Raw genomic sequence first — 18,282 nt, forward strand, 5'->3', positions numbered from 1 at the left:
TGATAAACAAAAGCACTGTTCCTCTTACTGTGTATCTCTTTATGATTCACGGGTCCTTTGCTCACTTTCCTGATAACATCACACACACACATACACACACAGAGAAAAAAGAACGAAAATCATCATCATTTGGCAGAGTGTTTCTCCACCAATAGCAAGTAGTCTTCTGACATGTCTATCAGCTGCTACATTATAATACAAATTGTTTCAGAGAAAATATATTTCCTTAAAGGGTCCCTTTTCAAGGCAGGCAAGGCTAAAATTAGACATACCAGCTGTGTTTTGCTGAGGGCTCACGCATGCCCAGAGCGTGGGCAGACAGACCAGCGCTGAACTCCTCTCGACTTTGTCAAGCCCGCTCTCTTCTCCCCAGCCCAGAGTCGCCTTTTCAGAGAAAAGATTCCTGGTACCAATCCAGCTTCCTAGACAAGGAGATCAGAGGATGTGGTCCCACACGCAATCCGGGGTCCATCCACTCACAAGCCCTACCTCCCTGTGGGCAATGAGCTTCCCGCGGGGGTCTGGCTTCTGGGAGCCATGTGAGTGCACACAGGGTCTTTGGAGGCAAAATCACAATCACGACGGTGTATATAGAAGTTTATGTTTGACTCTGGACAAGAACGACCATAGGAAGGAAGGAAGGGGAGAGGGTGGAGAGTATGGGTAAAAGCCCTGAAGCTTTTAGAAAGCATTGAGAAGCATTGAGAAAATTAAATCTCTGCCACTGTTTATACGTTCTTCTGGGCCTCACTTGTCCCGTCTAGAAAATGGAACTTCTTCCAACTCACCTGACTGCAGACAGGTGGAAGAGAAATTCTGTTGACAAATACTAAAGAGAAATTCCATTGATTTCAAATTCCTTTGCAGCATCTCACTGCTGAGACAATGGAGTCCTGACTTCTGGTATAGTTTTCAAATCACTTGAAAACCCAACATCTTCTCCAGATGCAAACAGGAGACCCTGCCCCCTGTTCGATGCCTGAGTGACACTGTCTGGCTTTCAGGACTGGGCTGGGCCCTCGGGGCCTTTGATCATCGCCTCTGCCGGGGAGTCTCCTAAGATCGAACTCCACCAGACCCTCTGGCCCCCTCTTTAGACACAGCATGGATAGCACCTGCCCAGTAGCTTTCTGTGAACCCTGGCTTCCCCACTGCACCTGGTATTTGCCCTAATTTAATGTTTATCCAATATTGCTGCCTATGAACTGCTGTTTTTGTTGTTGTTTTTTTTTTTCCTGTGATGCTCGAAAAGCATCAGGGAAAGCAAGAAAGAAGAGGGGTCTCATCATTTTTGTTTACTGTCATCTTTTAAAAACTGGCATGGCATCTGGGACCAAATGGAGGTTCCATGTCTGAAGAATGAGTGCATGCATGCTAAGTCGCTTCAGTCATGTCCAACTCCTCCTGACCCTGTGGGCCATAGCCCACTAGGCTCCTCTGTCTGTGGCATTTCCCAGGCAGGAATACTGGAGCGGGTTGCCAGTCCTTCCTCCAGGGGATCGTCCCAACCCAGGGATTGAACCCTGGTCTCTAAGGCCTCCTCCATTGCCAGGCAGAGTCTTTACCACGAGTGCCACTGATAAGACATCTTAAACACGAGGAGCAACTCGAAGCCAAATCGTATCCATCTCGAAGAACACTTCTGGGTTCAGGGGAGGTCCTGCTACAGAGACAGAACGAGGCGCCTCATCCCTGCAGTGCCACTGCCCAGTTCATGCTCTGATCACGCGAATTCACCAAGACAAGCGTGTGAAGCACTGACATCACCGCAGCACTTACTGGATCTGCTCAACAGAGATGCAGTAAGCCTGCATCTAGGGAAGAGCGTCTTAAGCTGAGAAACCAGCAAGAACAGAAAGGCTGGCAGCGAGCATGTGTCTTTGGAATGTGCCGGAAATCGTGCAGGGGCTGAAAGGGAGCAAGTGAGGAGTGAAGACTAGGGAATGAGGCTGGGGCCAGATCTACAAGCCTTGGTGGAATTTGGTGGGGAAAGTTAAATATGACAGTTTACACTACAGCCGGGACTCTACCCAAATCTGCAGATTCTAAACCTCGCCATCTTCAACTTCAGAATGATAGCCTCCTAAATGACAGGCTGGGGCTCCTCCCATTGCAAGACCCATAAGACCAGGATTCTAGAGGACTTCTGCCAACATGGCCACTTTGGACAAAGGACAGCAGTATTCTTTCATTCATAATAAAATGCATAGATGCTCCTTAAAGGGAAAGGACTGTTGTCTTATTTATGAATAAAAGACCAAATAGATAAATCCTCTCAGTGCAGGCGATAACTCACTGATATGCAAAGTTCCCAGCACATGTCAATACTATGAGCAATTTCCACACAAATTGCCACTTTCCAAAATCTATTCTATTCCATCGGATTATTGGTATTTTCTGGGCATCAATTGTCATTAGCTTAAGAACATTCATTGAACATTTAAAGCTTTTCTTAAATAATGCAAGAACAGTTTAGCCCTTGGGAGATTGCTAAAATCTGTGTTGTGTTCATTTCTTTACTTTTATTTTCCTTCAGAGATCCCAGTAGCCATGGCAATTCGGGAGGCAAGATAGTCATGTCAGAAATAGTTTTTTATATCATGTCTGCTCTGTTGGAGCTGTAGCACTTTCCATTTAAATGATCAAGTTAAGGTAGGAGGTAACTAGTTTAAAGCACTCTCTAAATCAGAAGCCAGCTGTGTCCCATTTGCCAACTACCAAACAAATTTTGTACAAATCCAAAAGCAGCAAACTGCATCAAAGGGCATGGACTCTTATAGATGCACATGATTCACAGCACAGACTAGAGACACTCATTTAAGACAACCCCTTGGCTAAGAGAATTGAGAGGACGCTTCAGACACATGTCAGAGGCAGAGAGTGATGGTACTGAAATAAGGGTCAATCGGGTACAGACACAGACCCTTCTGGTTTACCCTTGACCTAGCCACTCAGTGAAGAACTAGGTCCTCTCTCTGGATGATTTATTTTTATAAATTACAAAGACTTAGTTAAAAATAAGAGAACAGTAGAAATATAAGGAAAAATCATAATCATACTATCTACAAAAGCAAGTATTCTGTTCTTCCATCTTTAAGAAAAGCATCCATGACCTTAAGTAAAGCCTAAACGAAAAACATTGTGGCATTTCCTGCTGTCTTTATTCAAGTCTGTGAAATACCTCTCCATCCCAGCAGCTCTCAAATGCATATGAAACATACAAGTTGTTTTTTTTTTTTTAAAGACAAAACCCTCAATTGCAAATTCCAACATTAATATTACCGCTTTCCTCTCTCCCACTGAATCCTTACCAATGACTTAAGAAAATGCCTAAGACAAACTGGAAGAAAGAGACTACCAGTCAAGTGTGCGTGGTCCAAATTTAAAGTATAATTGCATATAAAAATATTGATGTGGATAAAGACAATTTTTATTGTCTTTGGAAGAAAGACAATTTCTTCCACAATTGGCCGTGGAAGAAAATTTCAAGACTCAAGACAAAACTATAATGGACTACAGTTCAAGATTAGATTAGAAAAGCAAGAACAATTTAAAACAATGAACAATACTAACTTCAACAAAGTTTTATTGAGCCTCTGTTCCAAGCCTAAGAAAACTGTACCAGTATAAATACAATCCATTGCCCTTGTCCTCAAGTAGATTTAACAAGTCAGTATCTATCAAACTTAAACCACTTAAAACAACCTTACTGTTTTGTCTCATAACTGGGTACCAGTTTGAAACAATACTTAATACAAATTTTTAAGCTGACTCACTTTTTTCTGAAATCCATATGAACTTTATGAGAATTCTAAGTGATTATATACATAACGTTTATGCTTATTTTGCTTCTATTGTCTTTTAAGAAAATGCACACTATGCACCAGCTTTCAACATATATTTTTCATATCATTCAATACTGTGTGGGCACGCCTGGATCTCCTTTACCACTAGGATTAGCAAGTCTCACATTTCTCCATCCCATTAAAAGTAGGAACAACCACAGGACTTGCTATGGACAATAAAATACGAAGCACAAGTGACGCTCATAAAAGCTGAACTGCTGTGGCTGATTCTGCAGCTGATTCTGACTCTTCAATGGGGCAAGCAAGTGCCGATATGGAGGCAGCACTGCAGACGGCTGAGAACAGCTGCCTTGGACAGTCACCTGGGCCAGCCACTGACTTGTCATGTGTGAGAAGTAAACCTTGGTGAGATTATACTATTGAGATCTAGTAACTTACCAGAGCATCACCCCGCCTACCCTAAGCCCAAATTACTTGTAGCTTGATTCTATACTCATTGGTTTCTTTGTTTGAGTATCCCCACTAATAACTAAGCTCCACAACGGAAGGGATATATCTAATTCATTCACTGTTGTATCCCCAGCACCTAAAACAGTCCTTGGAATTTAATACACATTTGATAAATGTGTATTAAATAAATGAATAAATGTTTACCTGAAAATTTACCTATCAGTGGTTAATGCATCATACTATAGGAAATCATAGAAGGGGATATGAGACATATACACAAAAAGTAAAAACTGAAGTTTCATAGGGAATCCTCCTACACTGCTGGTAGGGATATAAATTGATATAGCCACTATGGAAAACATGAAGTTTCCTCAAAAAACTATGATCCAGCAATCCCTCTCCTGGGCATACATCCAGACAAAGCCATAATTCACAGTACATGCACGCTTATGCTCATAATAGCACTATTCACAATAGTCAAGGCACAGAAGCAGCCTAAGTGCCAATCAACAAATAAATGTATAAAGAGGATGTGGTGTATGTATTTGTGTATATATACATATACAATAAACAGAATATTACTCAGCCATGAAAAAGAATGGAATAATTCCATTTGCAGCAACACTGTTGGACCTAGAGACTATTACACTAAATGAAGTAAGTCATAAAGAGAAAGGCAAACATTATATGATATCGCTTACATGCAGAATCTAAAATATGACACAAATGAACTTCTCTATGACACAGAAACAGACTCTACGACACAGAGCAGACATGTGGTTGCCAAGGAGGACGGGGTAAGGGATGGGTTGGGAGTTTGGGATCAGCAGATGCAAACCATTATATACAGAACGGATAAACAGCAAGGTTCTACTGCATAGCACAGGGAACTATATTCAATGTCCCATGATAAACCATAAGGGAAAAGAATGTGAAAAAAGTATACGCACACACACATATATATTAATACATATGTGTGTGCCACTTTCTCAGTCATGTCCAGCTCTTTGTGACCCCACAGCCTGCAGCCCACCAGGCTCCTCCGTCCATGGGATTCTCCTGGCAAGAGTACTAGAGCAGGTTGCCATTTCCTCCTCCAGGGGATCTTCCCCACCCAGGGATCAAACCTGTGTCTCTCCATGGGAGGAGAATTTCTATCATACTCAACATTCAGAAGAAGGAAAGGGTTTTTTCACTGATCACTTGGGTGCTGGATTAGCTAGTTAAGAGAAAAAGATGGTGAAGAGGTGAAAGAACTGAGATACAGGTGGCCAACTACACACTAGACTTTGTAAGAGATGCCGATAAATGTTTCCTCAGTAAAGACTCACAAGTACCTGGGAATTGGGTATGACTTTTCACACTATACAGTTGAGAAAATTGAGAGGGAGCAGGTTTAACTGCCTGACCCACACTCAGCCAGTTCTCACATAGTACAAGAACACTCTTGTTTCATTTCTGTATAAGCTTCAAACTCAGGCTCTTTCCTCAGTGTCTTTGATGGAAATCTCACATGCTTTATTTAAAAACTGGATGAGAAAAACTTTGTGTTTAAAACATAAAACCTGCGATATACAGTAACACCCTAAATAAGTCAGATATGTCTTCTTAGCAAACCAGAAAGAAAGAGCACGTATGTCTATCATATAGCATAAAACCTACTGGGATGACAGGTGTGATTGTTAATTCAGTTATACATGTCAACTTGGCAAGATTATGGGACCCAGTTGTTTGGTCAACACCAATCTAGATGTTGTTGTCAGGTATCTTTGAGATGCGATTAACACTTAAATCAGTAGACTGTAAATAAAGCAGATTACCCTCCATAATATGGGCCTCATCCAATCAGCTGAAGACTTTAAAAGTAAACACTGGGGTTCCTCAAGAAGGAAGTCTGTCTCCACACTGTAGCTGAATTGGAGACCTAATACCAGCTCTTCTCTGCATCTCCAGTTTGCCAGCCCACTCTAGACTTTTGTGCTTGGCCAGATCCCACAAGCATGTCAGCCAATCCCTTAAAATACATTGCTTTCTCTTTCTATGAGATGTTGCTAAGTCACGTCTGACTCTTTGAGACACCACGGACTGCATGCATATCAGCACATCAGAAGCAGCACAACAGCCTCCACGTCCTTCACGATCTCCCGGAGCTTGCCCAGGTTCACGTCCACTGAGTGGGTGATGCTATTTAACCACCTCATCCTCTGCCGCTCTCTTTTCCTTTTGCCTTTAATGTTTCCCAGCATTAGGGTCTTTTCCAATGAGTCGGCTCTTTATATATATACTATTGTTCAGTTGCCCAGTTTTGCCCGACTCTTTGCAATCCCATGCACTACAGCACACCAGGCTTCCCTGTTCCTCATCATCTCCCAGAGTTTGCCCAAGTTCATGTCCATTGCATCGGTGATACCATCCAGCCAACTCATTTATATATATATATATACACACACACATACATACACACATACATACACACACACACACATATATACCATCTCATAACATCAGTCGTTCAGTCATGTCTGACTCTTCGTGACCCCATGGACTGCAGCATGCCATACTTCCCTGTCCATCACTGACTCCCAGAGCATATGCAAACTCACGTCCTTCGTGTTGGTGATGCCATTCAACCATCTCATCCTCTGTCATCCCTTCTCCTCGTACCTTCAATCTTTCTCAGCATCAGGGTCTTTATATATATGTACACATACATGCCATCCAGCTATCAATATATATATTGATATATATATATCAATATCAGTTCAGTTCAGTTCACGCTCAGTCGTGTCCGACTCTTTGTGACCCCATGGACTACAGCACGCCAGGCGTCCCTGTCCATCACCAACTCCTGGAGCTCACTCCAACTCATGCCCATTGAGTCAGTGATGCCATCCAAGTATCTCATCCTCTGTCATCCCCATATCTTCCCACCCTCAATCTTTCCTAGCATCAGTGTCTTTTCAAATGAGGAAGTTCTTTGCATCAGGTGACTAAAGATTTGGAGCTTCCTTTTCAGCATCAGTCCTTCCAATGAACACCCAGGACTGATGTCCTTCAGGATGGACTGGCTGGATCTCCTTGCAGTCCAAGGGACTCTCAAGAGTCTTCTCCAACACCACAGCTCAAAAACATCAATTCTTTGGCACTCAGCTTTCTTTATAGTCCAACTCTCACATCCATATATGACTACTGGAAAAACCACAGCCTTGACTAGACAGACCTTAGTTGGCAAAGTAATGTCTCTGCTTTTTAATATGCTGTCTAGGTGGATCATAACTTTCCTTCCAAGGAGTAAGTGTTTTTTAATTTCTTGGCTGCAGTCACCATCAGCAGTGATTTTGGAGCCCACAAAAATAAAGTCTGTCACTGTTTCCACTGTTTCCCCGTCTATCCGCCATGAAGTGATGGGATCAGATGCCATGATCTTAGTTTTCTGAATGTTGAGCTTTAAGCCTACTTCTTTACTCTCCTCTTTCACTTTCATCAAGAGGCTCTTTAATTCTTCTTCACTTTCTGCCATAAGGGTGGTGTCATCTGCATATCTGAGGTTATTGATGTTTCTTACAGCAATCTTGATTCCAGCTTGTGCTTCCTCCAGCCCAGCGTTTCTCATGATGTACTCTGCATATAAGTTAAATAAGTAGGGTGACAATATACAGCCTTGACATACTCCTTTTCCTATTTGGAACTGGTCTGTTGTTCCACGTCCAGTTCTAACTGTTGCTTCTTGACCTGCATACAGGTTTCTCAAGAGGCAGGTCAGGTGGCCTGGTATTCCGATCTCTTTCAGAATTTTCCACAGTTTCTTCTGATCCACATAGTCAAAGGCTTTGGCAAAATCAATGAAGCAGAAATAGATGTTTTTCTGGAATTCACTAGATTTATTGATGATCCAATGGCTGTTGGCAATTTGATCTCTGGTTCCTCTGCGTTTTCTAAATCCAGCTTGAACATCTGGAAAGTTACAATTCACATATTGTTGAAGCCTGGCCTGGAGAATTTTGAGCATTACTTTATTAGTGTGTAAGATAAGCGTCTGCCTGCAATGCAGGAGACCTGGGTTCAATCCCTGGGTTGGGAAGATCCCCTGGAGAAGGAAATGGCAACCCACTCCAGTACTCTTGCCTGGAAAATTCCATGGACGGAGGAGCCTTGTAGGCTACAGTCCATGGGGTCACAAAGAGTCGGACACGACTGAGTGACTTCACTTACTTAAGATGAGTGCAATTGTATGTAGTTTGAGCATTCTTTGGCATTGCCTTTCTTTGGGTTCGGAATCAAAACTGACGTTTTCCAATCCTGTGGCCACTGCTGAGTTTTCCAAATTTCCAAAGTGCTGGTATATTGAGCGCAGCACTTTCACAGCATCATCTTTTAGGATTTGAAATAGCTCAACTGGACTTCCTCACCTCCAGTAGCTTTGTTCATAGTGATACTTCCTAAGGCCCACTTGACTTCACATTCCAGGATGTCTGGCTCTAGGCGACTGATCACCTATATATATACACACATACATATACATATACATATATATATATGCAAATACACATCTTGCTACCTGTGTTTCTCTGAGGACTGTATTAACAAAATGAAAGGAAAAATGGCAGCTGTGAAGGTCAGTGAAACATACACTCTTATACATTCTTAATAAATGTTGTATAATGCTTTCTATACAATGCTTTCTATAATGCTTTCTATAATACAGCTTAACAAAATGTAGAGCCTTAAGAATCTCCATCACAATGAGGTACCATTTCACGCCAGTCAAAATGGCTGCTATCAAAAAGTCTACAAGCAATAAATGCTGGAGAGGGTGTGGAGAAAAGGGAACCCTCTTACACTGTTGGTGGGAACGCAAACTAGTACAGCCGCTATGGAGAACAGTGTGGAGATTTCTTAAAAAACTGGAAATAGAACTGCCACATGACCCAGCAATCCCACTTCTGGGCATACACACTGAGGAAACCAGATCTGAAAGAGACACATGCACCCCAATGTTCATCGCAGCACTGTTTATAATAGCCAGGACATGGGAGCAACCTAGATGCCCATCAGCAGACGAATGGATAAGGAAGCTGTGGTACATATACACAATGGAGTATTACTCAGCCATTAAAAAGAATACATTTGAATCAGTTCTAATGAGATGGATGAAACTGGAGACCATTATACAGAGTAAAGTAAACCAGAAAGAAAAACACCAATACAATATACTAATGCATATATATGGAATTTAGAAAGATGGTAATGATAACCCTATATGTAAGACAGAAAAAGAGATACAGATGTATAGAACAGACTTTTGGACTCTGTGGGAGAAGGCGGGGGTGGGATGATCTGAGAGAATAGCATTGAAACTTATAGCATTGTATATTATCAATTGTGAAACAGATCGCCAGTCCAGGTTGGATGCATGAGACAAGTGCTCGGGGCTGGTGCACTGGTAAGACCCAGAGGGATGGGATGGGGAGGGAGGTGGGAGGGGTTTCAGGATGGGGAACACATGTAAATCCATGGCTGATTCATATCAATGTATGGCAAAAACCACTACAATATTGTAAAGTAATTAGCCTCCAACTAATATAAATAAATGGAAAAAAAAAATATCCATCCTTTTCACCCAGTGTTGTTTCAGTTCTAAGAATCTACAACAGATCATCATTAGCATTTTAATAGTAAGTAACTGGAGAAACCTGAATGTCCAACTAGATGATTAAATAAATTAAAATATAAAGCATGATTCCACCATTGAAATGATTCTTAGAAAACATTTTAACAATATGGAAAATGCTTAATTTGAATAGGTAATAGAAAAAGTCAAAATTCAGAAAAAAACAGAACACTATATATGCAGGTTGTCAACTACGAAATATAAGCCCATAGACAATAGAAGAAATGCATCAAAATTACAACCATGAAACTTTCCCTGTCTGGTGGAGCTATTGGTGATGTTACTTTTCTTTTTGATTGGCATTTTCCAATTTGTCTTAAAATCAGCATATATTTCATTAAGTGAAATAAACATTGTTTTAAAAAAGTATATTCCTAAAGACTTTTTTATTAGTTGAGAGGAAATTTTCAAACACAAGTGACAACAGCAAAGTAAATTATGAGTGTATTTTAAGTAGCCATTTACTCCTTACCTGTGACATTAATTTAAGAAAAATTTAAGTCTTTTAAAGTCCAGAAGCATCAATTCTACACTAAAGAAAGTCAAAACTCTCACTTAAGATCTAAAGACATATTATCTTATCCAATGAGAATAATGAAAAAATAACAGCAACCAATGGCAGAGGACATAGCTTCAAAAGGATCAAAATTAAACTTCCTCGTGTCTAAGACTTTATGTTTAACTTCAACAAATTCTGCCTTTTTATTTCTAAGTTTGTTATTGAATTTATTTATAAAAAATATTGACGCATCTCTGCCAACTTGTGTACATAATGTTGTAGAAATCTAAACTTTTTTATTATTATTTTTGGTTTACCATTATGCCTCCCTTTATACTTCCAAGCAAAGAATGTCACTATTTCCAACCCATTGAGACAATCTGGTCATGATATAGCTGGCAGATTCTGGTGGCCCTTCTTAAACGTACAGGGAACACTGCTCAACATTTTGTAATAACATAAATGGGAAGAGAATTTGAAAAAGAATAGATACATGTGTATGTACAACTGAATCACTTTGCAGTACACTTGAAACTATCACAACATTGTTAATCAATTATGTTGTTGCTGAGTTGTTAAGTTGTCTCTCTTTTACGATCCCATGGACTGTAGCCTACCAGGTTCCTTTGTCCATGAGATTTCCCAGGCAAGAACAGTGGAGTGTATTGTCATTTCCTTTCCCAGGAGATCTTGCCAACCCAGAGATCGAACCTGCACTTCCTGCATTGGCAGGTGAGTTCTTTACCACTGAGCCAGCAGGGAAGCCCATTAAACATTTATACTCCAGTATAAAATAAAACAGAAATTTTAAAGTACACTCTCAGCCATGACTTTTGCCATTGGTGGTACCAGAGCTTTCAAAAATCCCAAACTAAAAGCCTCAAGGTACAGAAAGACAAGTAGCTGCTTTGTTTCATGGGGAATACATTTTTCTAAAAAAAGATCATCATTTTGTATTGACCATCCACTTTCTAGCTGCCAATAGCTAGGCAAGTTGGGTCGATATGGCCAGATTTGATTGGCTGGACTGATGCTTCTTCCTAGAAAAACCCAGAGTTGCAGAAGTCCAAGCTGAAAGGCTACTGCTAATTAGAGTTATCATATACATACAGGGCTCCCCGGTGGCTCAGCTGGTAAAGAACCCACCTGCAATGCGGGAGACTTGGGTTTGATCCCTGGGTTGGGAAGATCCCCTGGAGAAGGGAAAGGCTCCCCACTCCTGTCTTCTGGCTGGGAGAATTTCATGGACTGTATAGTCCGTGGGGTCGCAAAGAGTCGGATACAACTGAGTTACTTTCACTTCACTATAACATACAACACCCCCATTTCAATTTGAATTTCAGACAAATGGTGAGTATATTTTTACTAGAACTATACCCCAAATATCACATATGATATGTCATAAGGCATATTTATGTCACACTTATAAACATTTTTCATTGCTTATCTGAGATTCAAATTAGCTAGATGTTCTATATTTTAACTTCCTAAATCTGACAAACGTACTCCTAATGGGATGCAGTGACACAGTTCACAGGCCTTTCAGAGGACACAAGAATTGATAGACAGTTTAGATTTAATGACAACTGGTATGCCTAATACTTTCAATCCTCTTTACACTCAAACCAGGTTAAACAGACATGTCCCCAAATTAAGTCTCCCTTCAAGAGATTTAAACCACAGTTCTGTTCCCAATATGAATCCATACAGTGTTCTAATATGAATCCATACAGCATCACTGCTTCTTTTTTTAATAATTCTGAACTTGTTTCTTTTTAATGTAAGGGCATATTTATTTTTCCAAAATTGTTATTCAACACAAGAAGTGCCTGTCCAGAATAACACATGCCTAAACCCCCATCTTTGATAACAAAAAGGTACAATTCAGAGAAATCAGACCACTGTGCAAAATACAAGGGAAAAGGCAATGATGGACAAGGTTATCCAAGTGTGGTCCCTAGACAAGGACTGACGTGCAAAACCTCCTTGTCTGCGACCTGCAAGCCCAGGGCTCAAGCTCAGTGTCCAGCAACTGTATAGGAATGTGTCAGAAGAATCATGTCTCATCTCTAAGAAGTAAGAAGTTTGGACTGGTAGTTTGAAAGTCTGCTTTTTGCATTTCATTTTTCTAGTAACTTGCAGAAATATCAGCTAGTCAGTTAGAAATAAAAACCACTCTCTCACTAGAGATAGTTTGAAAAGTGCTGACCCAGGAAATGCACAATTGTCTCACATCCTTTCATTTCTATCTGCACATTTCTGTGGTGAAAACGTTTTATTGTCGTCTTTTCTGATTGTAATTATAACGAATACTGAAACCCACATGAATTACAAAGGAAAACATTCCTGCAAATTTCCTAACTCACTCTCTTTCCTTCATCTATTCCTTACTCTCTACCCTATGCCACTTTCCTGACCCCAGGGACGATGTTTAAGAGTACCAAGAAAAAGCGAGGATGCACAGGGCTTCTGGGCTGTGAGTGACTGACTCTGGAGAAATGGGCTTTCAAGCTGGAGCCCCAGTTTTCTCAAGTATTAAATGAGTGTTGTAATTAGGTTGTTTAAGGTCCCTTACTTATTCAGATCCCACAGTGCCAGGATGCACTTGTTGAATTAAGTTGAGACTGCATATTTTTTGACTTCAAGAGAAGCTGCACCAAGGTGGATGGGATCACACCAGCATCACACCTGAGGTTGACCCACCTGCATCGTGGGTTTTGTATGGTACTCAGCTATTCTAAATGTAAAGAAAGAGAGGAAAACAATAGAATGGGAAAGACTAGAGATCTCTTCAAGAAAACTAGAGATACCAAGGGAACATTTCATGCAAAGATGGGCACAATAAAGGACAGAAATGGTATGGACCTAACAGAAGCAGAAGATATGAAGAAGAGGTGGCAAGAATATTTCATGATACAGATAATCATGATGGTGTGATCACTCACCTAGAGTCAGACATCCAGGAATGTGAAGTGGGCCTTAGGAAATATCACTACAAACAAAGCTAGTAGAAGTGATAGAATTCCAGTTGAGCTATTTCAAATCCTAAAAGATGATGCTGTGAAACTGCTTCCCTCAATATGTCAGCAAATTTGGAAAACTCAGCAGTAGCCACAGGACTAGAAAAGGTCAGTTTTCATTCCAGTCCCAAAGAAAGGCAACGCCCAAGAATGCTCAAGCTATTGCACTATTGCACCCATCTCACATGCTAGCAAAGTAATGCTCAAAATTCTCCAAGCCAGGCTTCAGCAATATGTAAACCGTGAACTGCCAGATGTTCAAGCTGGATTTAGAAAAGGCAGAGAAACCAGAAATCAAATTGCCAACATCCACTGCATCATTGAAAAAGCTAGTGAGTTCCAGAAAAACATCTACTTCTGCTTTATTGACTATGCCAAAGCCTTTGATTGTATGGATCACAACAAACTGTGGAAAATTTTCAAGAGATGGGAATACCATACCACCTGACCTGCCTCCTGAGAAATCTGTATGCAGGTCAAGAAGCAACAGTTAGAACTAGACATGGAAAAACAGACTGGTTCCAAATAGGAAAAGGAGTCCGTCAAGGCTGTATGTTGTCACCCAGCTTATTTAACTTATAGGCAAAATACATCAAGAGAAATGCTGAACTGGATGAAGCACAAGGTGGAATCAAGATTGCCAGGAGAAATAACAATAACCTTAGATATGCAGATGACATCACTCTGATGACAGAAAGCGAAGAGGAACTAAAGGACCTCCCGATGAAAGTGAAAGAAGAGAGTGAAAAAGTTGGCTTAAAGCTCAACATTCAGAAAACAAAGACTGTGGCATCTGGTCCCATCACTTCACGGCAAATAGACAGGGAAACAGTGGAAACAGTGACAGACTTTATTTTTGTGGGCTCCAAAATCACTGTAGATGGTGACGCAGCCATGAAATTAAAAGATGGTTGCTCCTTGGAAGAAAAGTTATGATCCACCTAGACAGCATATTAAAAAGCAGAGACATTACTTTGCCAACAAAGGTCCATCTAGTCTCAGCTATGGTTTTTCCAGTAATCATGTATGGATGTGAGAGCTGGACTATAATGAAAAAAGCACCGAAGAACTTATGTTTTTGAACTGTGGTGTTGGAGAAGACTCTTGAGAGTCCCTTGGACTGCAAGGAGATCCAACTAGTCCATCCTAAAGGAAATCAGTCCTGAATATTCATTGGAACGACTAATGCTGAAGCTGAAATTCCAATACTTTGGCCACCTGATGTGAAGAACTGACTCATTGGAAAAGACCCTGATGCTGGGAAATATTGAAGGCAGGAAGAGAAGGGGATGACACAGGATGAGATTGTTGGATGGCATCACCAACTCAATGGACATGAGTTGAGCAAGCTCTGGGAGTTGATGATGGACAGGGAAGCCTGGTGTGCTGCAGGCCATGGGGTTGCAAAGAATCTGACATGATTGAAGGACTGAACTGAACTAAACAAGCTATTCCTAGAAGCTGAGGAAATCCAAGAATAGCCCTGTCATGGAGAAGAACAAATCTATTCCACACTCAATCTGTTTCTTTTACTTTAACCTTTGTATTTAACCTTAACTCAAACCTATTGACTTTGCTTTGAGTTAAGAATGTTGCCTATAGCCTGAAATAGACAAGACAGTCCACTCTCAAGGCTCTGACCTTTAAGGGAGTAACACTTTTCTGTTCATGTAGAGATTAAAAGTTGTAGAACAGAAAATAACACTTGTCTTGTTGGAGGTTTATTGGAAGATTATCACTGGACCGACCTGGATGAACACAAGAACCAAAGGATTTTGACATTAAGAATTTTGCAACAACTAACCATGCCCCTCCCTCACCTGTCCTTTAAAATACTGCTTTGCTGAAACCCTTCAGGCAGTTTGGGGTTTCCTCCCATTCTTGTTGCATAACCCTGAAATAAGCCTTTCTTTGCTCCAGACATTTCAGTTTGTTTGGCCTCACTATGGATCGGGGTACACATACTTGCCTTCTGTGACAGCCCCATGTGGATTATGACCTCTAGAGATGACATCCCTGAGTGGAACTAAATTAAGGCCAAATGGTTGCCTGACCCTTTAGCCAGTATCTCAAAAATATCAATAGTTTAATCCCAGAAAGTGGAGATGTGCCATCCATCTACCCAGAGACTTTGACTCTTCTGGATATTTATGCTCATTCTGCAGTCAGGAAACATAATTATTCGTTTTTCTTTAAGCAAGTTTATGACCGAAGGTAATGGGTGGAACATAAATGTACTGACTGTTGACTGAGACTCATAAATGCTAAGAACACAGACAAATAATTGCTGCTCAGAGATTTGTTTTTGTCGTGTAGAATCTTCATTTTTAGCAATTTAACTACTAAAAGTTTCCCCACCTGGAGGAGAATTATTTAGTCGGAAATAAAACTTAGCCCCTAATTCATTCCCTGCTGGGACAACTTTCATCCTTTCAGGAAAGAGGCTTTCACATAAAATGCGCAAAAGGTAGCTTGTTATATAGGGCTAGTAAAACTCAGAGGTAATTAGTATAAGCTAAACCTCTAAATAATAATGCCAAGTTTTTAACTTTCGCAGAGCTCTGGGTCAACATTTACTAATAAATTCTATTTTCCTTTGTGAGAGATAAATGCTGTTACAAATTATCAAGAAAGAAAAAAGTAGAATTTAAGAAATCTGTTCTACCAATTAGTTTTAAAAAGTGGTTAAAGCTCAGGTGAGAATTTAGCAAGACCATGAACTTGCCTGTCAATGCAGGAGATACGCGAGACACAGGTTCGATCCCTAGGCCAGGAAGATCCCCTGGAGGAGGAAATGGCAACTCACTCCAGTATTCTTGCCTGGAGAATCCCATGGACAGAGAAGCCTGATGGGTCACAGTCCATGAGGCTGCAGAGTCGGACACGACTGAAGTGAGTTGAGCACACATCGAATACCTACCTACACATCTTCAGAGTTATGAATTTAAGAAGAGTGCTCATTTATGACTGGGATAGGCCATTGGTCAGTGCAGGCTCTTAGGAGAATTTCAGGGTGGAGAAAAGTGTGAAGACCCTGGGAGGTTGGGACCCCTGATCTCCTACCCTAATTGCTGCAGTAACAGGTAAATGGTGCCATTGTGTGCTGGGGGTGTGGGGAGGGGTGGTGACGCAGAAATGCTGCGATTAACTCGGCGTGTCAGGCCGCCCGTGGGACTTTCCTCCCATGGTGGAAGCGGCAATAAACACGACAGCTCACTACCTCAGCCGCCTCCAGCCTCGGCCATCTCCCCGTTTCCCCAGATCACTGTCTTTACAAGAGAGAGTTAAAAGTGAACCACTCCAACAAAGGAAAATTTTTCTTTAAGTGCTGAATATGACCCCTTACTGGGTGATCTCTCTCTTCCTCTCTACATCCAATGGGGAAGAGACGTGAGAGCTTTTCAGGGTCAGCAGTCCCTTGCAGGGAGGATACAGAGATGGCTTGTGGCACCTCTCTTTGGAAAGAGGATGGGGAACACATGTAAATCCATGGCTGATTCATGTCAATGTAAGGCAAAAATCACTACAATATTGTAAAGTAATTAGCCTCCAACTAATACAAACAAATGAAAAAAAAAAAAAAAAGAAAGAAACCGAGGGAGGGCACATCTCTGCAAAGCAGTGGCTGGAAAAGGAGACATCTGGCCCAGAGATGCGGCTCCATTATTCCTCCCTGAGGCTGGAAATGCTGAGTTCTCAGTCCACAAAGAGAAGAAATTAGTAAGAGGAAAACAGGGAAGCCGGTTTCTCTCAGGGTGATGGATCAACCAGATCTAGTGTAGGATGCCTCACCCCTTGTCTCTATCTGATGAGGGTGTAGGGAGCATGTGTCCATGTTTGCATTCATAGAGGCTCTTCTGTTCTCTCCAGGAGAAAGACATACGTGTTACTTGGAACGGGGAGACAGACAGGGGGCCTGGTACTGAAATGGACTTGTGGATTCCATGGTTCTGATAAGGAACCATCACACTGTAGCCATTAGAGGCTGCTGTCCACCCCCAGCTTACTCATTTTTGCTGGAAATGCTAAAAATGAGTTTAGTTTCTCGGTAAAGAGATAGTGCTATGTCAAAATCCCGAGAAAAATCATATAGTGTTGTTCCATAAGCTGGTAATGGAAGGGTCTGTCCATTACGACTGGGGATAAATGTATTGGACTCAATATGTTTGGTTTGGGAAATCTCTTTTTGTCAGTTCCAGAATAAACCAACTGTTGTTGCTAAGAGGTGCTGATGTAAAAGCACTTCAATTCTCCATCCATAAACACTTCTATCCTCCCAGAGCAAGAAATGGTTGATTTTCTCAAGACTTTAGTGTCGTTTCTTTTTCTTTCCCATTAATTATTTATTTTGGGTAGGGGGGATGTCACTTTTTAATGTTATCTATTTTTGAATGAAAAGATATGATTTTTATAACAGATACGGTTTTCCTTTAGTCTTTAAGTGCCTGCCTTTAAAATGACTCCTAGAATTGAGACCCTGACCACTTGCCCTTGTTAAATATCTGGTGATCCTTCTCCCCAACAGATGGGAAGGGCCTCCTGATATGCCTCTGGCCTCATTTCAATGTGGGTAATTGCATTCTGTCAACTTGAAATTTCCCCACCAGTTTCATCTGCCTGGGCTCTGATGTCTCGCCCTCAGCCCTGAGCTGCCTGGCGTGCCGTTGGAGGCTGGGGAGCAGCTGGCGCTTTCCACCCAGAAGTGGACACATTTTAGTGGCAGGTGCAAAGGTTTTCTTTGGCTGAATACAAATTCTAACCTAGGAATACGCTTCACGGATGCTCTTTATTTTTTCAATGGATGCAAGTAACTCCTGGGAAACCAAAAATACAAAA

At 41.2% G+C, this 18,282-nt stretch overlaps 1 protein-coding gene across 3 annotated transcripts in view; it reads right to left on the minus strand.

The window, feature by feature from the left end:
- The window catches only part of RBMS3 (RNA binding motif single stranded interacting protein 3), a 1,027,957-nt gene that overhangs the window by 770,258 nt on the left and 239,417 nt on the right, over nucleotides 1–18,282 (minus strand). The window lies entirely within an intron of this gene.

Source organism: Cervus canadensis, chromosome 22 (assembly GCF_019320065.1).
Source record: "Cervus canadensis isolate Bull #8, Minnesota chromosome 22, ASM1932006v1, whole genome shotgun sequence".
Lineage (NCBI taxonomy): Eukaryota > Metazoa > Chordata > Mammalia > Artiodactyla > Cervidae > Cervus > Cervus canadensis.